The 14,826-nt window shown below is 40.7% G+C and overlaps 1 protein-coding gene and 1 non-coding gene across 2 annotated transcripts in view; one reads left to right on the top strand and one right to left on the bottom strand.

Annotated features, from left to right (window-relative positions):
• ACYP2 (acylphosphatase 2) overlaps positions 1-14,826 on the bottom strand; it is a 257,176-nt gene that overhangs the window by 190,685 nt on the left and 51,665 nt on the right. The window lies entirely within an intron of this gene.
• Positions 11,765-11,828, top strand: LOC115838442. The gene has a single exon (XR_004033469.1). It is a non-coding gene; the product is annotated as a U7 small nuclear RNA (small nuclear RNA).

Raw genomic sequence — 14,826 nt, 5'->3', positions numbered from 1 at the left:
AGCTACAGAGTATAGCCAGCCCAATCATCTTGAAAATACGTTTCTTTAGTCACTATAAACACTGCACAAAAGAAATCAGGTGGATTAGAACAAATCTCTTAGCACTACTGAATAAACAACTCAAGGTTCACAGTCTAGCCACAATATAACAGTCATTTAAAAATGTATTTATTGGAAGTTTTTAAGGGCATAATAAATGCTTTGATGTATTGCGATAAAAATCAACATAAAAAGTGTATATATGTATACTGTAACAATAGGGAATTAAAGAAATCCTTTTAAGTCTACATGATGAAATTATACATGGCCAATAAAAATCATGTTTTAGAAGAATCATTAAGAAGTAGGAGGCTCAAGACCAGCCTGGCCAACATGATGAAACCCTGTCTCTAGTAAAAATATAAAAAATTAGCCCAGTGTGGTGGCATGCACCTTTAATCCCAGTTACTCTGGAGGCTAAGGCAGGAGAATTGCTTGAATCTGGGAGGTAGAGTTTGCAGTGAGCTGAGATGGCGCCACTGCACTCTAGCCTAGGCAACAGGGCGAGACTCCACCTCAAAAAAAAAAAAAAAAAAAAAAAAAGAAAAGAAACAGGAGGCCAGATGCGATGGCTCAACATGCCTGTAATCCCAGCACTCTGGGAGGCCGAGTGGGGGTGGATCATCTGAGGTCAGGAGTTCGAGACCAGCCTGGCCAACATGGTAAAACCCTGTCTCTACTAAAAACACAAAAACTTAGCTGGGCATGGTGGTGCATGCCTGTAGTCCCAGCTACTTGGGAGGCTGAGACACAAGCATCACTTGAACCTGGGAGGCAGAGGTTGCAGTGAGCCGAGATCGTGCCACTACACTCCAGCCTGTGTGACAGAGTGAGACTCTGTTTCCAAAAAAAAAAAAATAGTAGGGAAATGCTTTCAGTTCATCTTTGTATCAGTCCTGGTCCTGCCAGGAAATAGATGGCATACTAAAACGGAGTGATTGAGAAGAATGACTAATTGCAAACGTGTGGGCAGGGATAAGAAACCAGGGAGAGCTGATGAAGCACCCCAGGGTTGGAAGCACTGGGGAGTTAGTTCCATTCCTAGGCATGAAAGGGCCAGAGGAAGTTAACCACCAGCAAAATACAGTAACACCTGTAGCTCTAGGAGAAGACCTCGCACCATGAACTGTGGATTTAGTAGAAGAATGATGCCTCTTCCAACACACAGCCTGGTGACGAGGGATATCCCAGTCTCTGTCCTCCCACCATCTGATCTCGTAACAGTGCCTTCCACTGGCAGCATTCAACTGGAAGGTAGAGGGCAAAGGAGCTCATTAATGTATCCCATCGTGGTCAGCCTCCCAAAACAGAGGTGAATGAAGGGCAGTGGAATGTGTCTGGAAAGGCAAATGGAGACTACCCAGCAAAATATTTAGCGAAAAACTAAGTATTATAATCCCAAATCTCTAAATCTGTATATGTCATAGGTCAGGTTCCCTAGCACATAGATTCTGAGATTTGCATGCGAGTTTGTTGTGAAATGCCCTTGGGAACAGTGCCTGTGAGAGGAGAGGGAAGCTGGATTGACAGAGGGAGGGGTGAACTGTAATGCAGTTGCAACAGAGACCTTGGCCATTTCTACATCGAGCTCTAGAGCTAGGATGGCCCTTCAGAGTTGTCCAAACTGAAGCAAGAAGACTGGACTTTGGTACCCTCTCAACAACAGATTCTTGGATGCAGGCTGCCCCCCTGAGGCCAAGGTCAATTCCTGGATAGAACCATTAGCAGCTAAAACTCCAGGCACTGAGCAACTGAGCATGTCATCGTGAAGGTAGAGGTGGGGATGAAGCTGAGGGAAGCATGCTACAACATCCACTAAGATGTCAGTTAACACATGACTGACTCTGGGTGATAGAATTACACATAAGATTTTTCCTGCCTTAAAAAAATAATTTTCTGTTGTTCCAAGTGTTCTAAAACAAGTATTATATTAGAATACAGAGAAATTCAGATGTTACAACAGACTTAAATAGTGTATTCCTCTGTCCTACAAAAGTTCAGACAGCAGTCCACAGCTGGTATGACAGCTCAACGACCATCAGGGACACTTGGTCCTTCTATTTGGTTGCTCTGCCACCTTCAATGTATGGCTTCCATCTCACGGTTCAAGATGGCTGCTCCAATTCCTGTCTTCACATTCCGGCAAGAAAGGGGAAAGAAAATAGTGGAGGGCACACCATTTCCCTTTAAGGGCATAACCCAGACACTGCATGCATTATTTTCATTCACATCTCATTGGTGGCCATACAAGCTTCAAAGAGGCTAAGAAATATGGTCCTTATGCTAGGGGGATGTCTTCGTCAGTTTGGGCTACTAAACAAAATACCTTAGACTGGGTCCTTTATATAAACAACAGAAACATATTGCTCACAATTCTGGGTGCCAGGAATTCCAAGATTGAGGCACCAATAGATTCAGTGCCTGATAAGGGCCTGTTCCTCACGGATGGTGCCTCCAATGTATCCTCACATGGTAAAGGGGGTGTGAGAGCTCTCCAAAGCCTATTATAAGGGTGCTAACCCCATTTGTGAGAGCTCTGCCCTTATGACCTGATCATCTACCAAAAGGCCCCACTTCCTAATACCATCACACAGGGGAACAGATTTCAACATATAATTTTGGAGGGACACATTCAGACCATAGTAGGGACAATGTGTACAGCGCAAGTTCAGGGTTTCTATTACTAAAGAAAAAAGGGAACAGATGCATGTTGGGAAATAACTGGCAGTTTCTACCACAATATGTATTAGTTTGATAATCACTAAATTTACAGTAAAAAAGCAAAAACAGGCCAGGCACAGTGGCTCATGCCTGTAATCCCAGCACTTTGGGAGATCACAATTAAAAGAACTAGAGAAGCAAGAGCTAACAAATTCAAAAATTAGCAGAAGGCAAGAAACAACTAAGAGCACAACTGAAGGAGACAGAGATACAAAAAATGCTTCAAAAAAATCAATGAATACAGGAGCTGGTTTTTTGAAAAGATCAACAAAATTGATAGACCGCTAGCAAGACTAATAAAGAACAAAAGAGAGAAGAATCAAATAGACGCAATAACAAATGATAAAGGAGATATCATCACCAATCCCACAGAAATAAAAACTACCGTCACAGAATACTACTAACACCTCTACGCAAATAAACTAGAAAATCTGGAAGAAATGGATAAATTCCTGGACACATATATCCTCCCAAGACTAAACCAGGAAGAAGTTGAATCTCTGAAAAGACCAGTAACAGGCTCTGAAATTGAGGCAATAATTAATAGCCTACCAACCAAAAAAAGTCCAAGACCAGATGGATTCACAGACAAATTCTACCAGAGGTACAAAGAAGAGCTGGTACCATTCCTTCTGAAACTATTCTAATCAACAGAAAAAGAGGGAATCCTCCCTACCTCATTTCATGAGGCCAGCATCATCCTGATACCAAAGCCTGGCAGAGACACAACAAAAAAAGAGAATTTTAGACCAATATCCCTGATGAGGCCGGGCGCGGTGGCTCACGCTTGTAATCCCAGCACTTTGGGAGGCCAAGGCGGACGGATCACGAGGTCAGGAGATCGAGACCACAGTGAAACCCCGTCTCTATTAAAAAATACAAAAAATTAGCCGGGCGTGGTGGCGGGCGCCTGTAGTCCCAGCTACTTGGAGAGGCTGAGGCAGGAGAATGGCGTGAACCCGGGAGGCAGAGCTTGCTGTGAGCCGAGATTGTGCCACTGCACTCCAGCCTGGGCGACAGAGCAAGACTCCGTCTCAAAAAAAAAAAAAAAAAAATCCCTGATGAACACCGATGTGAAAATCCTCAATAAAATACTGGCAAACAGAATCCAGCAGCACTTCAAAAACCTTATCCACCACGATCAAGTCGGCATCATCCCTGGGATGCAAGGCTGGTTCAACATACACAAATCAATAAATGTAATCCAGCATATAAACAGAACCAAAGACAAAAACCACATGATTATCTCAATAGATGCAGAAAAGGCCTTTGACAAAATTCAACAGCCCTTCATGCTAAAACCTCTCAATAAATTAGGTATTGATGGAATGTATCTCAAAATAGTAAGAGCTATTTATAACAAACCCACAGCCAATATCATACTGAATGGGCAAAAATTGGAAGCATTCCCTTTGAAAACCTGCACAAGACAAGGATGCCCTCTCTCACCGCTCCTATTCAACATAGTGTTGGAAGTTCTGGCCAGGGCAATCAGGCAAGAAAAAGAAATAATAGGTATCCAATTAGGAAAAGAGGAAGTCAAATTGTCCCTGTTTGCAGATGACATGATTATATATTTAGAAAACCCCATTGTTTCAGCCCAAAATCTCCTTAAGCTGATAAGCAACTTCAGCAAAGTCTCAGGATACAAAATCGATGTGCAAAAATCACAAGCATTCCTCTACACCAATAACAGACAAACAGTCAAATCATGAGTGAACTCCCATTCACAATTGCTTCAAAGAGAATAAAATACCTAGGAATCCAACTTACAAGGGATGTGAAGGACCTCTTCAGGGAGAACTACAAATCACTGCTCAACAAAATAAAAGAGGACACAAACAAAAGGAAGAACATTCCATGCTCATGGATAGGAAGAATCAATATCGTGAAAATGGCCATACTGCCCAAGGTAATTTATAGATTCAGTGCCATCTCCATCAAGCTACCAATGACTTTCTTCACAGCATTGGAAAAAACTACTTTAAAGTTCATATGGAACCAAAAAAGAGTCCGAATTGCCAAGACAATCCTAAGCCAAAAGAACAAAGCTGGAGGCATCATGTTACCTGACTTCAAACTACACTACGAGGCTACAGTAACCAAAACAGCATGGTGCTGGTACCAAAACAGAGATATAGACCAATGGAACAGAACAGAGGCCTCAGAAATAACACCACACATCTACAACCATCTGATCTTTGACAAACCTGACAAAAACAAGAAATGGGGAAAGGATTCCCTATTTAATAAATGGTGCTGGAAAAACTGGCTAGCCATATGTAGAAAGCTGAAACTAGATCCCTTCCTTACACCTTATACAAAAATTAATTCAAGATGGATTAAAGACTTAAATGTTAGACCTAAAACCATAAAACCCTAGAAAAAAACCTAGACAATACCATTCAGGACATAGGCATGGGCAAGGACTTCATGACTAAAACACCAAAAGCAATGGCAACAAAAGCCAAAATTGACAAATGGGATCTAATTAAACTCAAGAGCTTCTGCACATCAAAAGAAACTACCACCAACCAGAGTAAACAGGCAACCTACAAAATGGGAGATAATTTTTGCAATCTACCCATCTGACAAAGGGCTAATATCCAGAATCTACAAAGAACTCAAACAAATTTACAAGAAAGAAACAACCCCATCAAAAAGTGGGCAAAGGCTATAAACAGATACTTCTCAAAAGAAGACATTTATGCAGCCAACAGACACATGAAAAAATGCTCATCATCACTGGTCATAAGAGAAATGCAAATCAAAACCACAATGAGATACCACCTCACACCAGCTAGAATGGCGATCATCAAAAAGTCAGGAAACAATAGATGCTGGAGAGGATGTGGAGAAATAGGAACACTTTTACACTATTGGTGGGAGTGTAAATTAGTTCAACCATTGTGGAAGACAGTGTGGCGATTCCTCAAGGACCTGGAAGTAGAAATACCATTTGACATAGCAATCCCATTACTGGGTATATACCCAAAGGATTATAAAACATGCTGCTATAAAGACACATGCACACATATGTTTATTGCGGCACTACTCACAATAGCAAAGACCCAGAACCAACCCAAATGTCCATCAATGACAGAGTGGATTAAGAAAATGTGGCGCATATACACCATGGAATACTATGCAGCCATAAAAAAGGATGAGTTCATGTCCTTTGCAGGGACACGGATGAAGCTGGGAAACATTATTCTTAGCAAACTATCACAAGAACAGAAAACCAAACACTGCATGTTCTCACTCACAGGTGGGAATTGAACAATAAGAACACATGGACACAGGGCGGGGAACATCACACACCGGGGCCTGTCGGTGGGTGGGGGGCAGCTAACCAACATGGCACATATATACATATGTAACAAATCTGCACAGCACATGTACCCTAGAACTTAAAGTATAATAATAAATAAATAAATAAATGAAAAAAGAGATTAGTAGAGTTCAATTTATTCTACTCATCCACATACTGCTCCCACTCCAGGTGTGGAAGCTAAATTTGTCTTCATACCCTTCATTGTCATGGGTTACACACATTGTTGTGAAAAATGAGTCAACATGATTGACATTTCATCAATTTTGATGATTTGGAGAAAAGAAGGAAATTCAACCAAAGCCAACACTTCAGTTGGTACAAGTGTGTTAATAAACAAAGCACATGATCATATGAAACATCTTTAATTTTAAAAGCTTTGCCTGAAGTAACGACTTTTGTCTCTTTGCAAGCAAATATATACACGTGTATATTTATATACATATATATGTATTTTTAATGACCATGGTTAGAGGGAATATAATTTTTATTTTTCTAGAGACAGGATCTCGCTCTGTTACCCAGCCTGAAGTGTAGTGGCACAATTATAGCTCACTGCAGCCTCAAACTCCTGGGTTCAAAGGATCCTTTCTGCCTCAGCCTCCTGAGTAGCTGGGACTATAGACACATCCCACCATCCTTGGCGAATTGTATTTTTTATTTTTGTAGAGATGGGGTCTCCCTATGTTGACTAGGCTGATCTTGAACTCCTAGGCTCAAGTGATCCTCCTCCCTCAACCTCTAAAGTGGTAGGATTACAGGTGTGAACCGCCACACCCAACCCAAGAATATCAGTTTTTAAAATCAACATTCCAATTAGTACAGGGAAAGAAAACTGCACCTTTTTAAAGAAAAACAAGCCCCTTAAAGAGGAGAAAGAGCTGTAATTAGAAATGTATTAAGAACTAAAAAGCCGTTTTTAACTTGTTTCCTAAGAAACCAAAAAATAGAACTGACAAGTACAACTTCCAAAGAAGCTTAGATTTACTTACTCTATTATTAAAATTTTCAGTTCAAAATTTTTAGAATTACTAATGAAAGGGGTGTAAAAAGCTCTTCCAGGAAAAAAAAAACTAAGATCCTCAAGTTAAATTTGTAACACTTCTACTAGTGAAAATTGACCTTTATGAACAAAGAAAACAACAGAGTTGCTCTCAAACAGGTTAATAATGTATTTAGCAACCAACACCACCTTGCGATTCTTATACAACCACAAATGACACAAGATAGTGTCCTAAATTTGTGGACATAACTTTTTGGCATAACACAGCTTTTTGGCAGATAAATTTGCTTAATAGAGAAGATGTGCATTTGGCCATCAGGAACTAAAGCTCAGTAGATGGGTAACAGCTCGCTCCCCGATAACATTCCCATATTCCATTCGCTATCTTCGGTATGGGGAGGAAAGCTGTGGACTGTATTTCTTAATGTTTGAAGCCCTTCTGAGTAGTTTTATGAGATTAAAAGGGTCATATTTGGGGCTGGACAGCAGACACGAAGGAAGGCCAGCGTGAACCTTTGGGAATGTGCACTCCGGCTCGCGTACTCCAGCCTGTCCCCTGCTGATCACATATGGGGAGGGGGATGTACAAGGTTAACCTTGAGAGGAGCTCTGCCTCAGAGGTCCCGGCCCAGGATCTGTCACATACACACAGAAGGCAGCCCAAAGAGTATGAAATGCCCAGCCCTCCCAACAGTCTTGATAGCCTCCCAGTACAACCAGCCACTCCAGTAAATAAACAAAGTGAGCCCTGGAATTTCCCTGTGACTGACTTGGATGGCGCTGCACCTCACAGGGGCAGTGAGGAGGTGATTGTGTCAGGCAGTGGAGAATTACTGAGACCTGCAGACAGATGCTAACAGATGCTCCTCCCACCTTTGACTGCATAACTACTTCATTACAGGAGTTCCAGGCCTTCAGATAAGGTCAAGAGACCAAAAGTATAAAGCGTATCTTCCTTCCTTTTGCCTATCCAAATCCTAACCTTTCCTTTTAAAAATCCCTGTTCTTTACGAAGTCATATTATAATCCCTGCCCACAAGATTTTCCCATCTAGCTGGAGATATGAATATACTTCCAACCGCCTAAGAGATTGTGTCTATTCTGTGATTTAAAAAAAAAAAAAAAAAAAAAAAAAAACTGTTTTAAGAAAAATTTTTGCAACAGGATTTGGAGGTAAAGTTTTTTCTATCACCTGGAATTGGCAACCAAGTATCACCAAATGCTAAAAGAAGAAATGAACTGGCCAAGCATGGTGGCTCACTCCTGTAATCCCAGCACCTTGGGAGGCGGAGGCAGGCAGACTGCTTGAGGCTGGGAGTTCGAGACCAGGCTGGCCAACATGGTGAAACCCTGTCTCTACTAATAATATAAAAATGAGCTGGGCATGGTGACACACACCTGTAATCCCAGCTACTCGGGAGGCTGAGGCAGGAGAATCACTTCAACTCAAGGGGTGGAGGTTGCAGTGAGCCAAGATCGTGCCACTGCACACCAGGCTGGGCAACAGAGTGAGAGTTTGTCTCAAAATAAAATAAGAAATGAACAACTGGAGCCAGATTCCTCCTTGATGGCACCTTAGGACACAACTTACATGGTTCTAAAAATATAAAAACTGACGGCAGATGCATTAACCAAAAGTCACATAAAAGCATACTCAGGAAATGAGGGAAGGAAAGAGTAGTGTAAGAGTCACATCTTCATCATAATAGGACATCAATAGATTTGTCTATCACAGTAAAAAGTCACCAGATAATAACTAAAGTTAATGATTTAAGAGATACCAGTTATTCTGAAATTAGGAGGAATACTCAAAAAAATCGCTAAAACTATTGTTGAGGAGTGGGATAGGATGGGTTGAAGAGGCAGTAGTTGCTGGTTTTTTAATATTTTTAGCACTGTTTGACTCTTAACATGCAGGTATTATTTCATTAATTATTAGAATGATTAAAAAATAAAATTAACTTATAGAAATAGAAGGCAATATTTTTCTCTAGGGAAAAAAACCCATAAGTTTCATGGGCCTTTCCTGTGCACCGTTTGTCAAAAATGTTGTATAGAGTACATGGATATGGCTGGTAGGTAGTGGCTAGACTTACCTCAAATTCCTAGAGGTTGGCCAGGTGAAGTGGATCATGCCTGTAATCTCAGCACTTTGGGAACCCAAGGCAGGAGGGCTGCCAACATAGCAAGACCTCCTGTCTCTTAAAAAAAAAATTCCAGAGGCTGAGGATTGTTTATCACATATTTTGACGTAGGATCCAAATGAAGGTGAGCATGTGTGTGTTTATTTCAGTAATGTCCATAAATTTGAAACTGAAGTCAAAGGGGGATAGGGGAGGCTCTCATGGGTGTGCTCCAAGCATCAAAGAAACAGATCAAAATCAGACAGACCTAACAAAGAGGAACAACACACCAGGACCCAAGAACGCAAGCACGCAACTCCAATGGCACCACACATGCTAATTAGCCCTGGAAGATTCACTGCTGAAATTATCTACTGGAGTAGTCAGAAAAAGGCCAACCTCTGCTAAATAGCTTCCATTCTGTGGAGGAAAAAGTAAGCGATAAGTATAACATACTTTAGAAAGAATAGCATTCAAAATTATTTAGGTAGAAAAATTCTTCTGTAACACTCCTGATTGGTTCTTTGGGCAACAAAACCAAGCTTTACAAATCCCAACAAGTTTAAAGGAAAATGATGCCAAAAATAAAGCTTTGGCTCATCTTATCAGTGTTTCACCTCAGTTGTCTATTTTATAGGCCATTTAAGTGAAAGCATGCACTAAAAATTTTGACTTTGTCATCCTCAGCTATCCAGAAAATGGAAATACTTAAAATTCTATTTCTAATACAATTACAATTAATGTGTTATCTATAATACACCCTCTACAGTGTTCCCGTTTTATCATCCACTTTACATTTTCCCAAGAGACACTGTATGTTCATTTTCACTGCTCTTTCTCTTTTTAAAATTCACTGGGTTTCTTTAATTCAATGATTACTATCATATCTATTTTAAAATAACTCAGCTGATATATAACAATAATCGCTCTACTATACCTGTCTAAATGTTATCCCAGTAATGTATCTGAAATTATGTTAGTAACACTTCTCTTGGTAATATCCAATTACTTTTTATGGTTTCTAACTCACTGTTCATGTGGCTTTTTTCCTTTATTGGACATTTGGATATAGCAGATTATTTTACTATTTTATTTTATTCTATTCTATTTTATTTTGTTTGGTTTTGAGACGGAGTCTCCTTCTGTGGCCCAGGCTGGAGTGCAGTGTCGTGATCTTTGCTCACTGCAACCTCTGCTTCCTGGTTTAAGCGATTCTCCTGCCTCAGCCTCCCGAGCAGCTGGGATTACAGGCGTGTACCACCACACCTGGGTGATTTTTTTTTATGTTTTTAGTAGAGACGGGGTTTCACCATGTTGGCCAGGCTGGTCTTGAACTCCTGACCTCAAGTGATCTGCTCACCTCAACCTCCCAAAGTACTGGGATTACAGGTGTGAGCCGCTGTGCCTGGCCTGGATATAGCAGATTTGACACAGTGGTTTTGTCTGAAGACAATGGAAAAAGTGAATATTTTGACAAAAGAGTTTTGAGAAATGTACACCAAAATATAGAAACAATTTTTATAAAAAATGACAGTAATAATTGGGATGGAGAAATGGGATGAAATGAGGCTCTGGGGTGGCATGGGGCCTAAGAACAGGATGAAGACTTCTGTCTTTCATATTATGTGGTAATTTTTAAAAATTGGCTTATTATTTAGAACTTATCAAAATATTCCAGACTCAAAACAATTCCATCACAGACTGATAAACAATTAGCCATTCTCTCTGAACCTCTTTAGATATCTCCTACACAACTCTCTTCCCACTGGATTATTATTTATAAAAGCCCAAAGTATTTAAATAAAATTATGGATATCATAACATTTTACCCAAATACTTCAGTATACAGCTATAAAAAAAAGACATTTCCTACACAACCATGATGATATCACACATAACAAATATAATACTAATTCCTTCATGTTCTTTCATACCCAGGCCATATTCAAATGCCTCAATAGTTCCTCCCCCAAATGTCTCTTACAGGAAGTTTATCCAAATCAGAAAAAAAAACTGTATCTACATAACGTTTGTGATACAAATACAGAAAAAAACTACAACTGTGAAATCTAAATGTGGGTATTACGCTATTCCCTGTCTTTTCTCCGGATTTGAGATTTTTTGTAATACAATGTCCAAAAGATTACCACCATTATGTCTTTTCAGATACGATTATAAATGTATGAGAGGAGACTAGACTGTCTAGACTGTGCTACTGGGCCCTGTCCTGTTCAAAGTTGTCATCGATTATTTGGACAATGATATAGAAATGATCCTTATCAAATTTCTCAGTTGATGAGCTAGGAGAAATAATGAACATGTTAGACAATTGAATCAAGATCCAAAAACACTTTGACAAACTAAATATAGCAGACTGCTGAGGAAATGGGTGGTGATACATTGGATGCCTTTTTATGTTCAGTAAGAGCTGGAGGCAAAAGGTCACAGGTCGATAGATGCTGTAATGAGGAAGGGTCCTATGGATTACCAGTAGGTTTGGTGATGGCCAGATCAAACGGAATTGCCTGAAGCATTTAAAAAAAAAAAAAAAGTTACAGCTTTTTCAGAATTTGTCCAGCAAGTTTTCTGGTTTTTACTGGAAAATACCTCACACAAAAAAAGAAAAATTAAAACAAATTTTAAAATAGAGTCCTTTATCAAGAGGGCCTGCTGCCCTCCTGGCCTGTGAGCTGCATCTGTTAGCCTGGTGAGACGAGCATTGCTAGCGAACTGGGGTGGCAAATGTGAGACTAGGAAATGGAGGTGGGGGCATGGAAGGTGGGGATACAAAAGCCAAATTGCTATAGAATCTTGAAGTAAGTTTCCATCATTATGAGAAATCTTCAAGGTGAGTAGCAAGGTAGACTAACCATCTTGGCGTCGAATTCAAGCACTTGATTGGGTCCAAATTCAGAGATTATCTTATCCTGTGCTTGGCATATTTCACAAGGACAGATTTGTCAGCCAAACTGGAGATGTGGACATGATAATGAGCAATTTCTTTAAAGTCACAGTATCTGAATGGAGGTCGCCTTGGCATTGACAAGGGAAACAGGAGGATCTCAGTTTGTACAAAGGTTAAAATCTTTTATTAAGTCTCAAGAGTTTTCTGGATTAAATCCTCCATGTCTTGCTTCATTCTGTATACACATTCTTCTGTGTCTACTCACCCATCTCTCCTCAAGTCCTTGAGGGCAGAGACTGTATTACTCATCTTTGTATCCACAGTTCCCAACACTCTGCCTGACATGTAGCAGATACTTTATAATATCTGTGGAATGAACAAATGCTTGCCCAGAGGACACAGGTAAAAATCAAATGCATCAGCTCATGCTGTATCGGAGACTACATGGCCCTCTCGGTGCTCTCCGACAACACCATGGTCAAGTGGAGCACACACACTTTGGTTTTCCTGACTGACCAACCAGGCAGTAATTGAGGCTGCACCTAGATAAGAGCATTAAGAATGAGGCACCACTAAGCCAATGGACCAGGGTCTGATAATGCTGGATCGTTGTTTAAATTGAATGTAAAACTTCAAACTTTTAGAATGCAGTGTCACATGCGTGTGTTTTGGTGGATTAAGGCAGTATGTTTTCTGCAACAAGTCAGGCTGAATAGCTCTGATTCAATACGCTCACATGGGTTTCTGGGACTTTTAGAGAGATAACCGTCTGCAAAATGGCCGGTAATCATTGATTTAAAATATATAAACTCCTTGGATTTCCTGCCAGAAGATTCCTTCATCCAGAGTCCAAGATGCACTGACTTTCCCTTGGGGCAGGGGTACGGAGGAAACTCACAGGAAGACTGGTTTGCTCTCCTGGCACCCAGTCTCCTCTCCAGTCTAAGGCACCAATGATCAGGTCAGATCAGCTCTGTGAACCATCTTAAGATGGATGGGGCATCATGTAGTATTGCCTTAAAGTGTACTTTCCTCTGCCTCAAGTCTTAGAGGACTTTGGTTGTCTCTAATGTGTGTGTGTGTGTGAGAGAGAGAGAGAGTCAAAGAGAGACAGAGAGAGAGCGAGACAGAGAGAGAGAGGAAGACAGACCAGATGACCTCTCAGGTCCCTTCTAGATCTAAAATTTTAAGACAATTGTTCTGAAAGTACTAACAAACAATGAATGGCCAGCTTTGGAATTTGTGACTTAGCAGTATTCAAAACATATTCATGATTGCAGGAAATAAGGCAGAGGACCCTAAAGGGAGATAAAAAACCAAAAAGGTAAATGTGAGTGAAATAATATATCAACTTCAAATCATTAGCAAGGTAATACCACTGAAATCAACTAATCTATACAGTGTCTCCAAGATGGTTAGTTAGAAAGTAAGGCTGTTTCACTACTTAAAATAGCAAAGACTTGGAACCAACCCAAATGCCCATCAATAAAAGACTGGATAAAAAAAAATGTAGCACATATACACCGTGGAATACCATACAGTCATAAAAAGGAATGAGTTCATGTCCTTTTCAGGGACATGGATGAAGCTGGAAGCCATCATTCTCAGCAAACTAACACAGGAACAGAAAACCAAATACCCCAAGTTCTCACTCATAAGTGGGAGCTGAACAATGAGAACACATGGCCACAGGGAAGGGAATATCACACACCTGGGCCTGTCACGGGGGTGAGGGGCAAGGGGAGGGAGAGCATTAGGACAAATACCTAATGCCTGTGGGGCTTAAAAACTAGATGACAGGTTGATAGGTGCAGCAAACCACCATGGCACATGTATACCTATCTAATAAACCTGCACGTTCTGCACATGTATCCCAGAACTAAAAACAAAACAAAAAAAACGCTGTTTGCCACAAGAGGCACCTCAAAAGGACAAACATGTGGTCCCAAACACCCCTGGTTCCCATTCATATGAATTAATTTTTCTTAACTTCTCATTAATCTGTTCACATTTTCAGTTTATATTGTCCCTTTGACAGTTCTCTTCCTTATTGTATTTCCTGCAGTCTTCTCTCCTCCCTATGTACCCAGTGCAGGTGCCTACCAACAAGTGTTTCAGCCTCCAGTCTGTCATTTGAATTCATCCTGAATATTGCATTAATGACTCCTCCTAAGTCATCATTATGATTGGGTCACCCTGCCCCCAGCTGAAAGCATTCTTCAATGATTCCTTGGTGCACAAGGGATTAAGTCAAAACTCAAAAGCCTGGCGGTTAAATCCTCACCAATCTGGCTCCTAGACAAGAAGTTAAGATCCACATCATCTGAACTTCTCCCCAGTTCCTGTGTGCATCCATGATTCACTCCTAGAAGCTTCAGCCTGACCCATGCCATCTCTCTTCTGTGGAGCATTCCCCCACCTTCCCTCTCCTCTGAATGTCTCAGTTCTACACACTCTCCAAAGCCCAAGTCAAATCCCTCTTTCAGCCTTCCCAGCCATTAGCTATCCTTTGGTCTTCCGAGCTTCTACCACGCTTCTTTACCATTTGACAGAATACTCCCTATTTTGGTAATTAACTTTCATGGGCATAAGTTTTATTGCCTCAGCTAGATTGTTATCTCCTCAAGGTCAAGGACTTTATCCTTTTTAAAAAAATTTCCTAAAGTGCCTAGCACAATGCTCCCCATGGCAGATGCTCAGTAAA

The sequence above is a fragment of the Nomascus leucogenys genome, chromosome 14 (assembly GCF_006542625.1).
Source record: "Nomascus leucogenys isolate Asia chromosome 14, Asia_NLE_v1, whole genome shotgun sequence".
Classification (NCBI taxonomy): Eukaryota; Metazoa; Chordata; class Mammalia; order Primates; family Hylobatidae; genus Nomascus; species Nomascus leucogenys.
The sequence above is the reverse complement of the archived record's forward strand: the minus strand, read 5'-3'. Positions and strand labels throughout refer to the sequence as shown.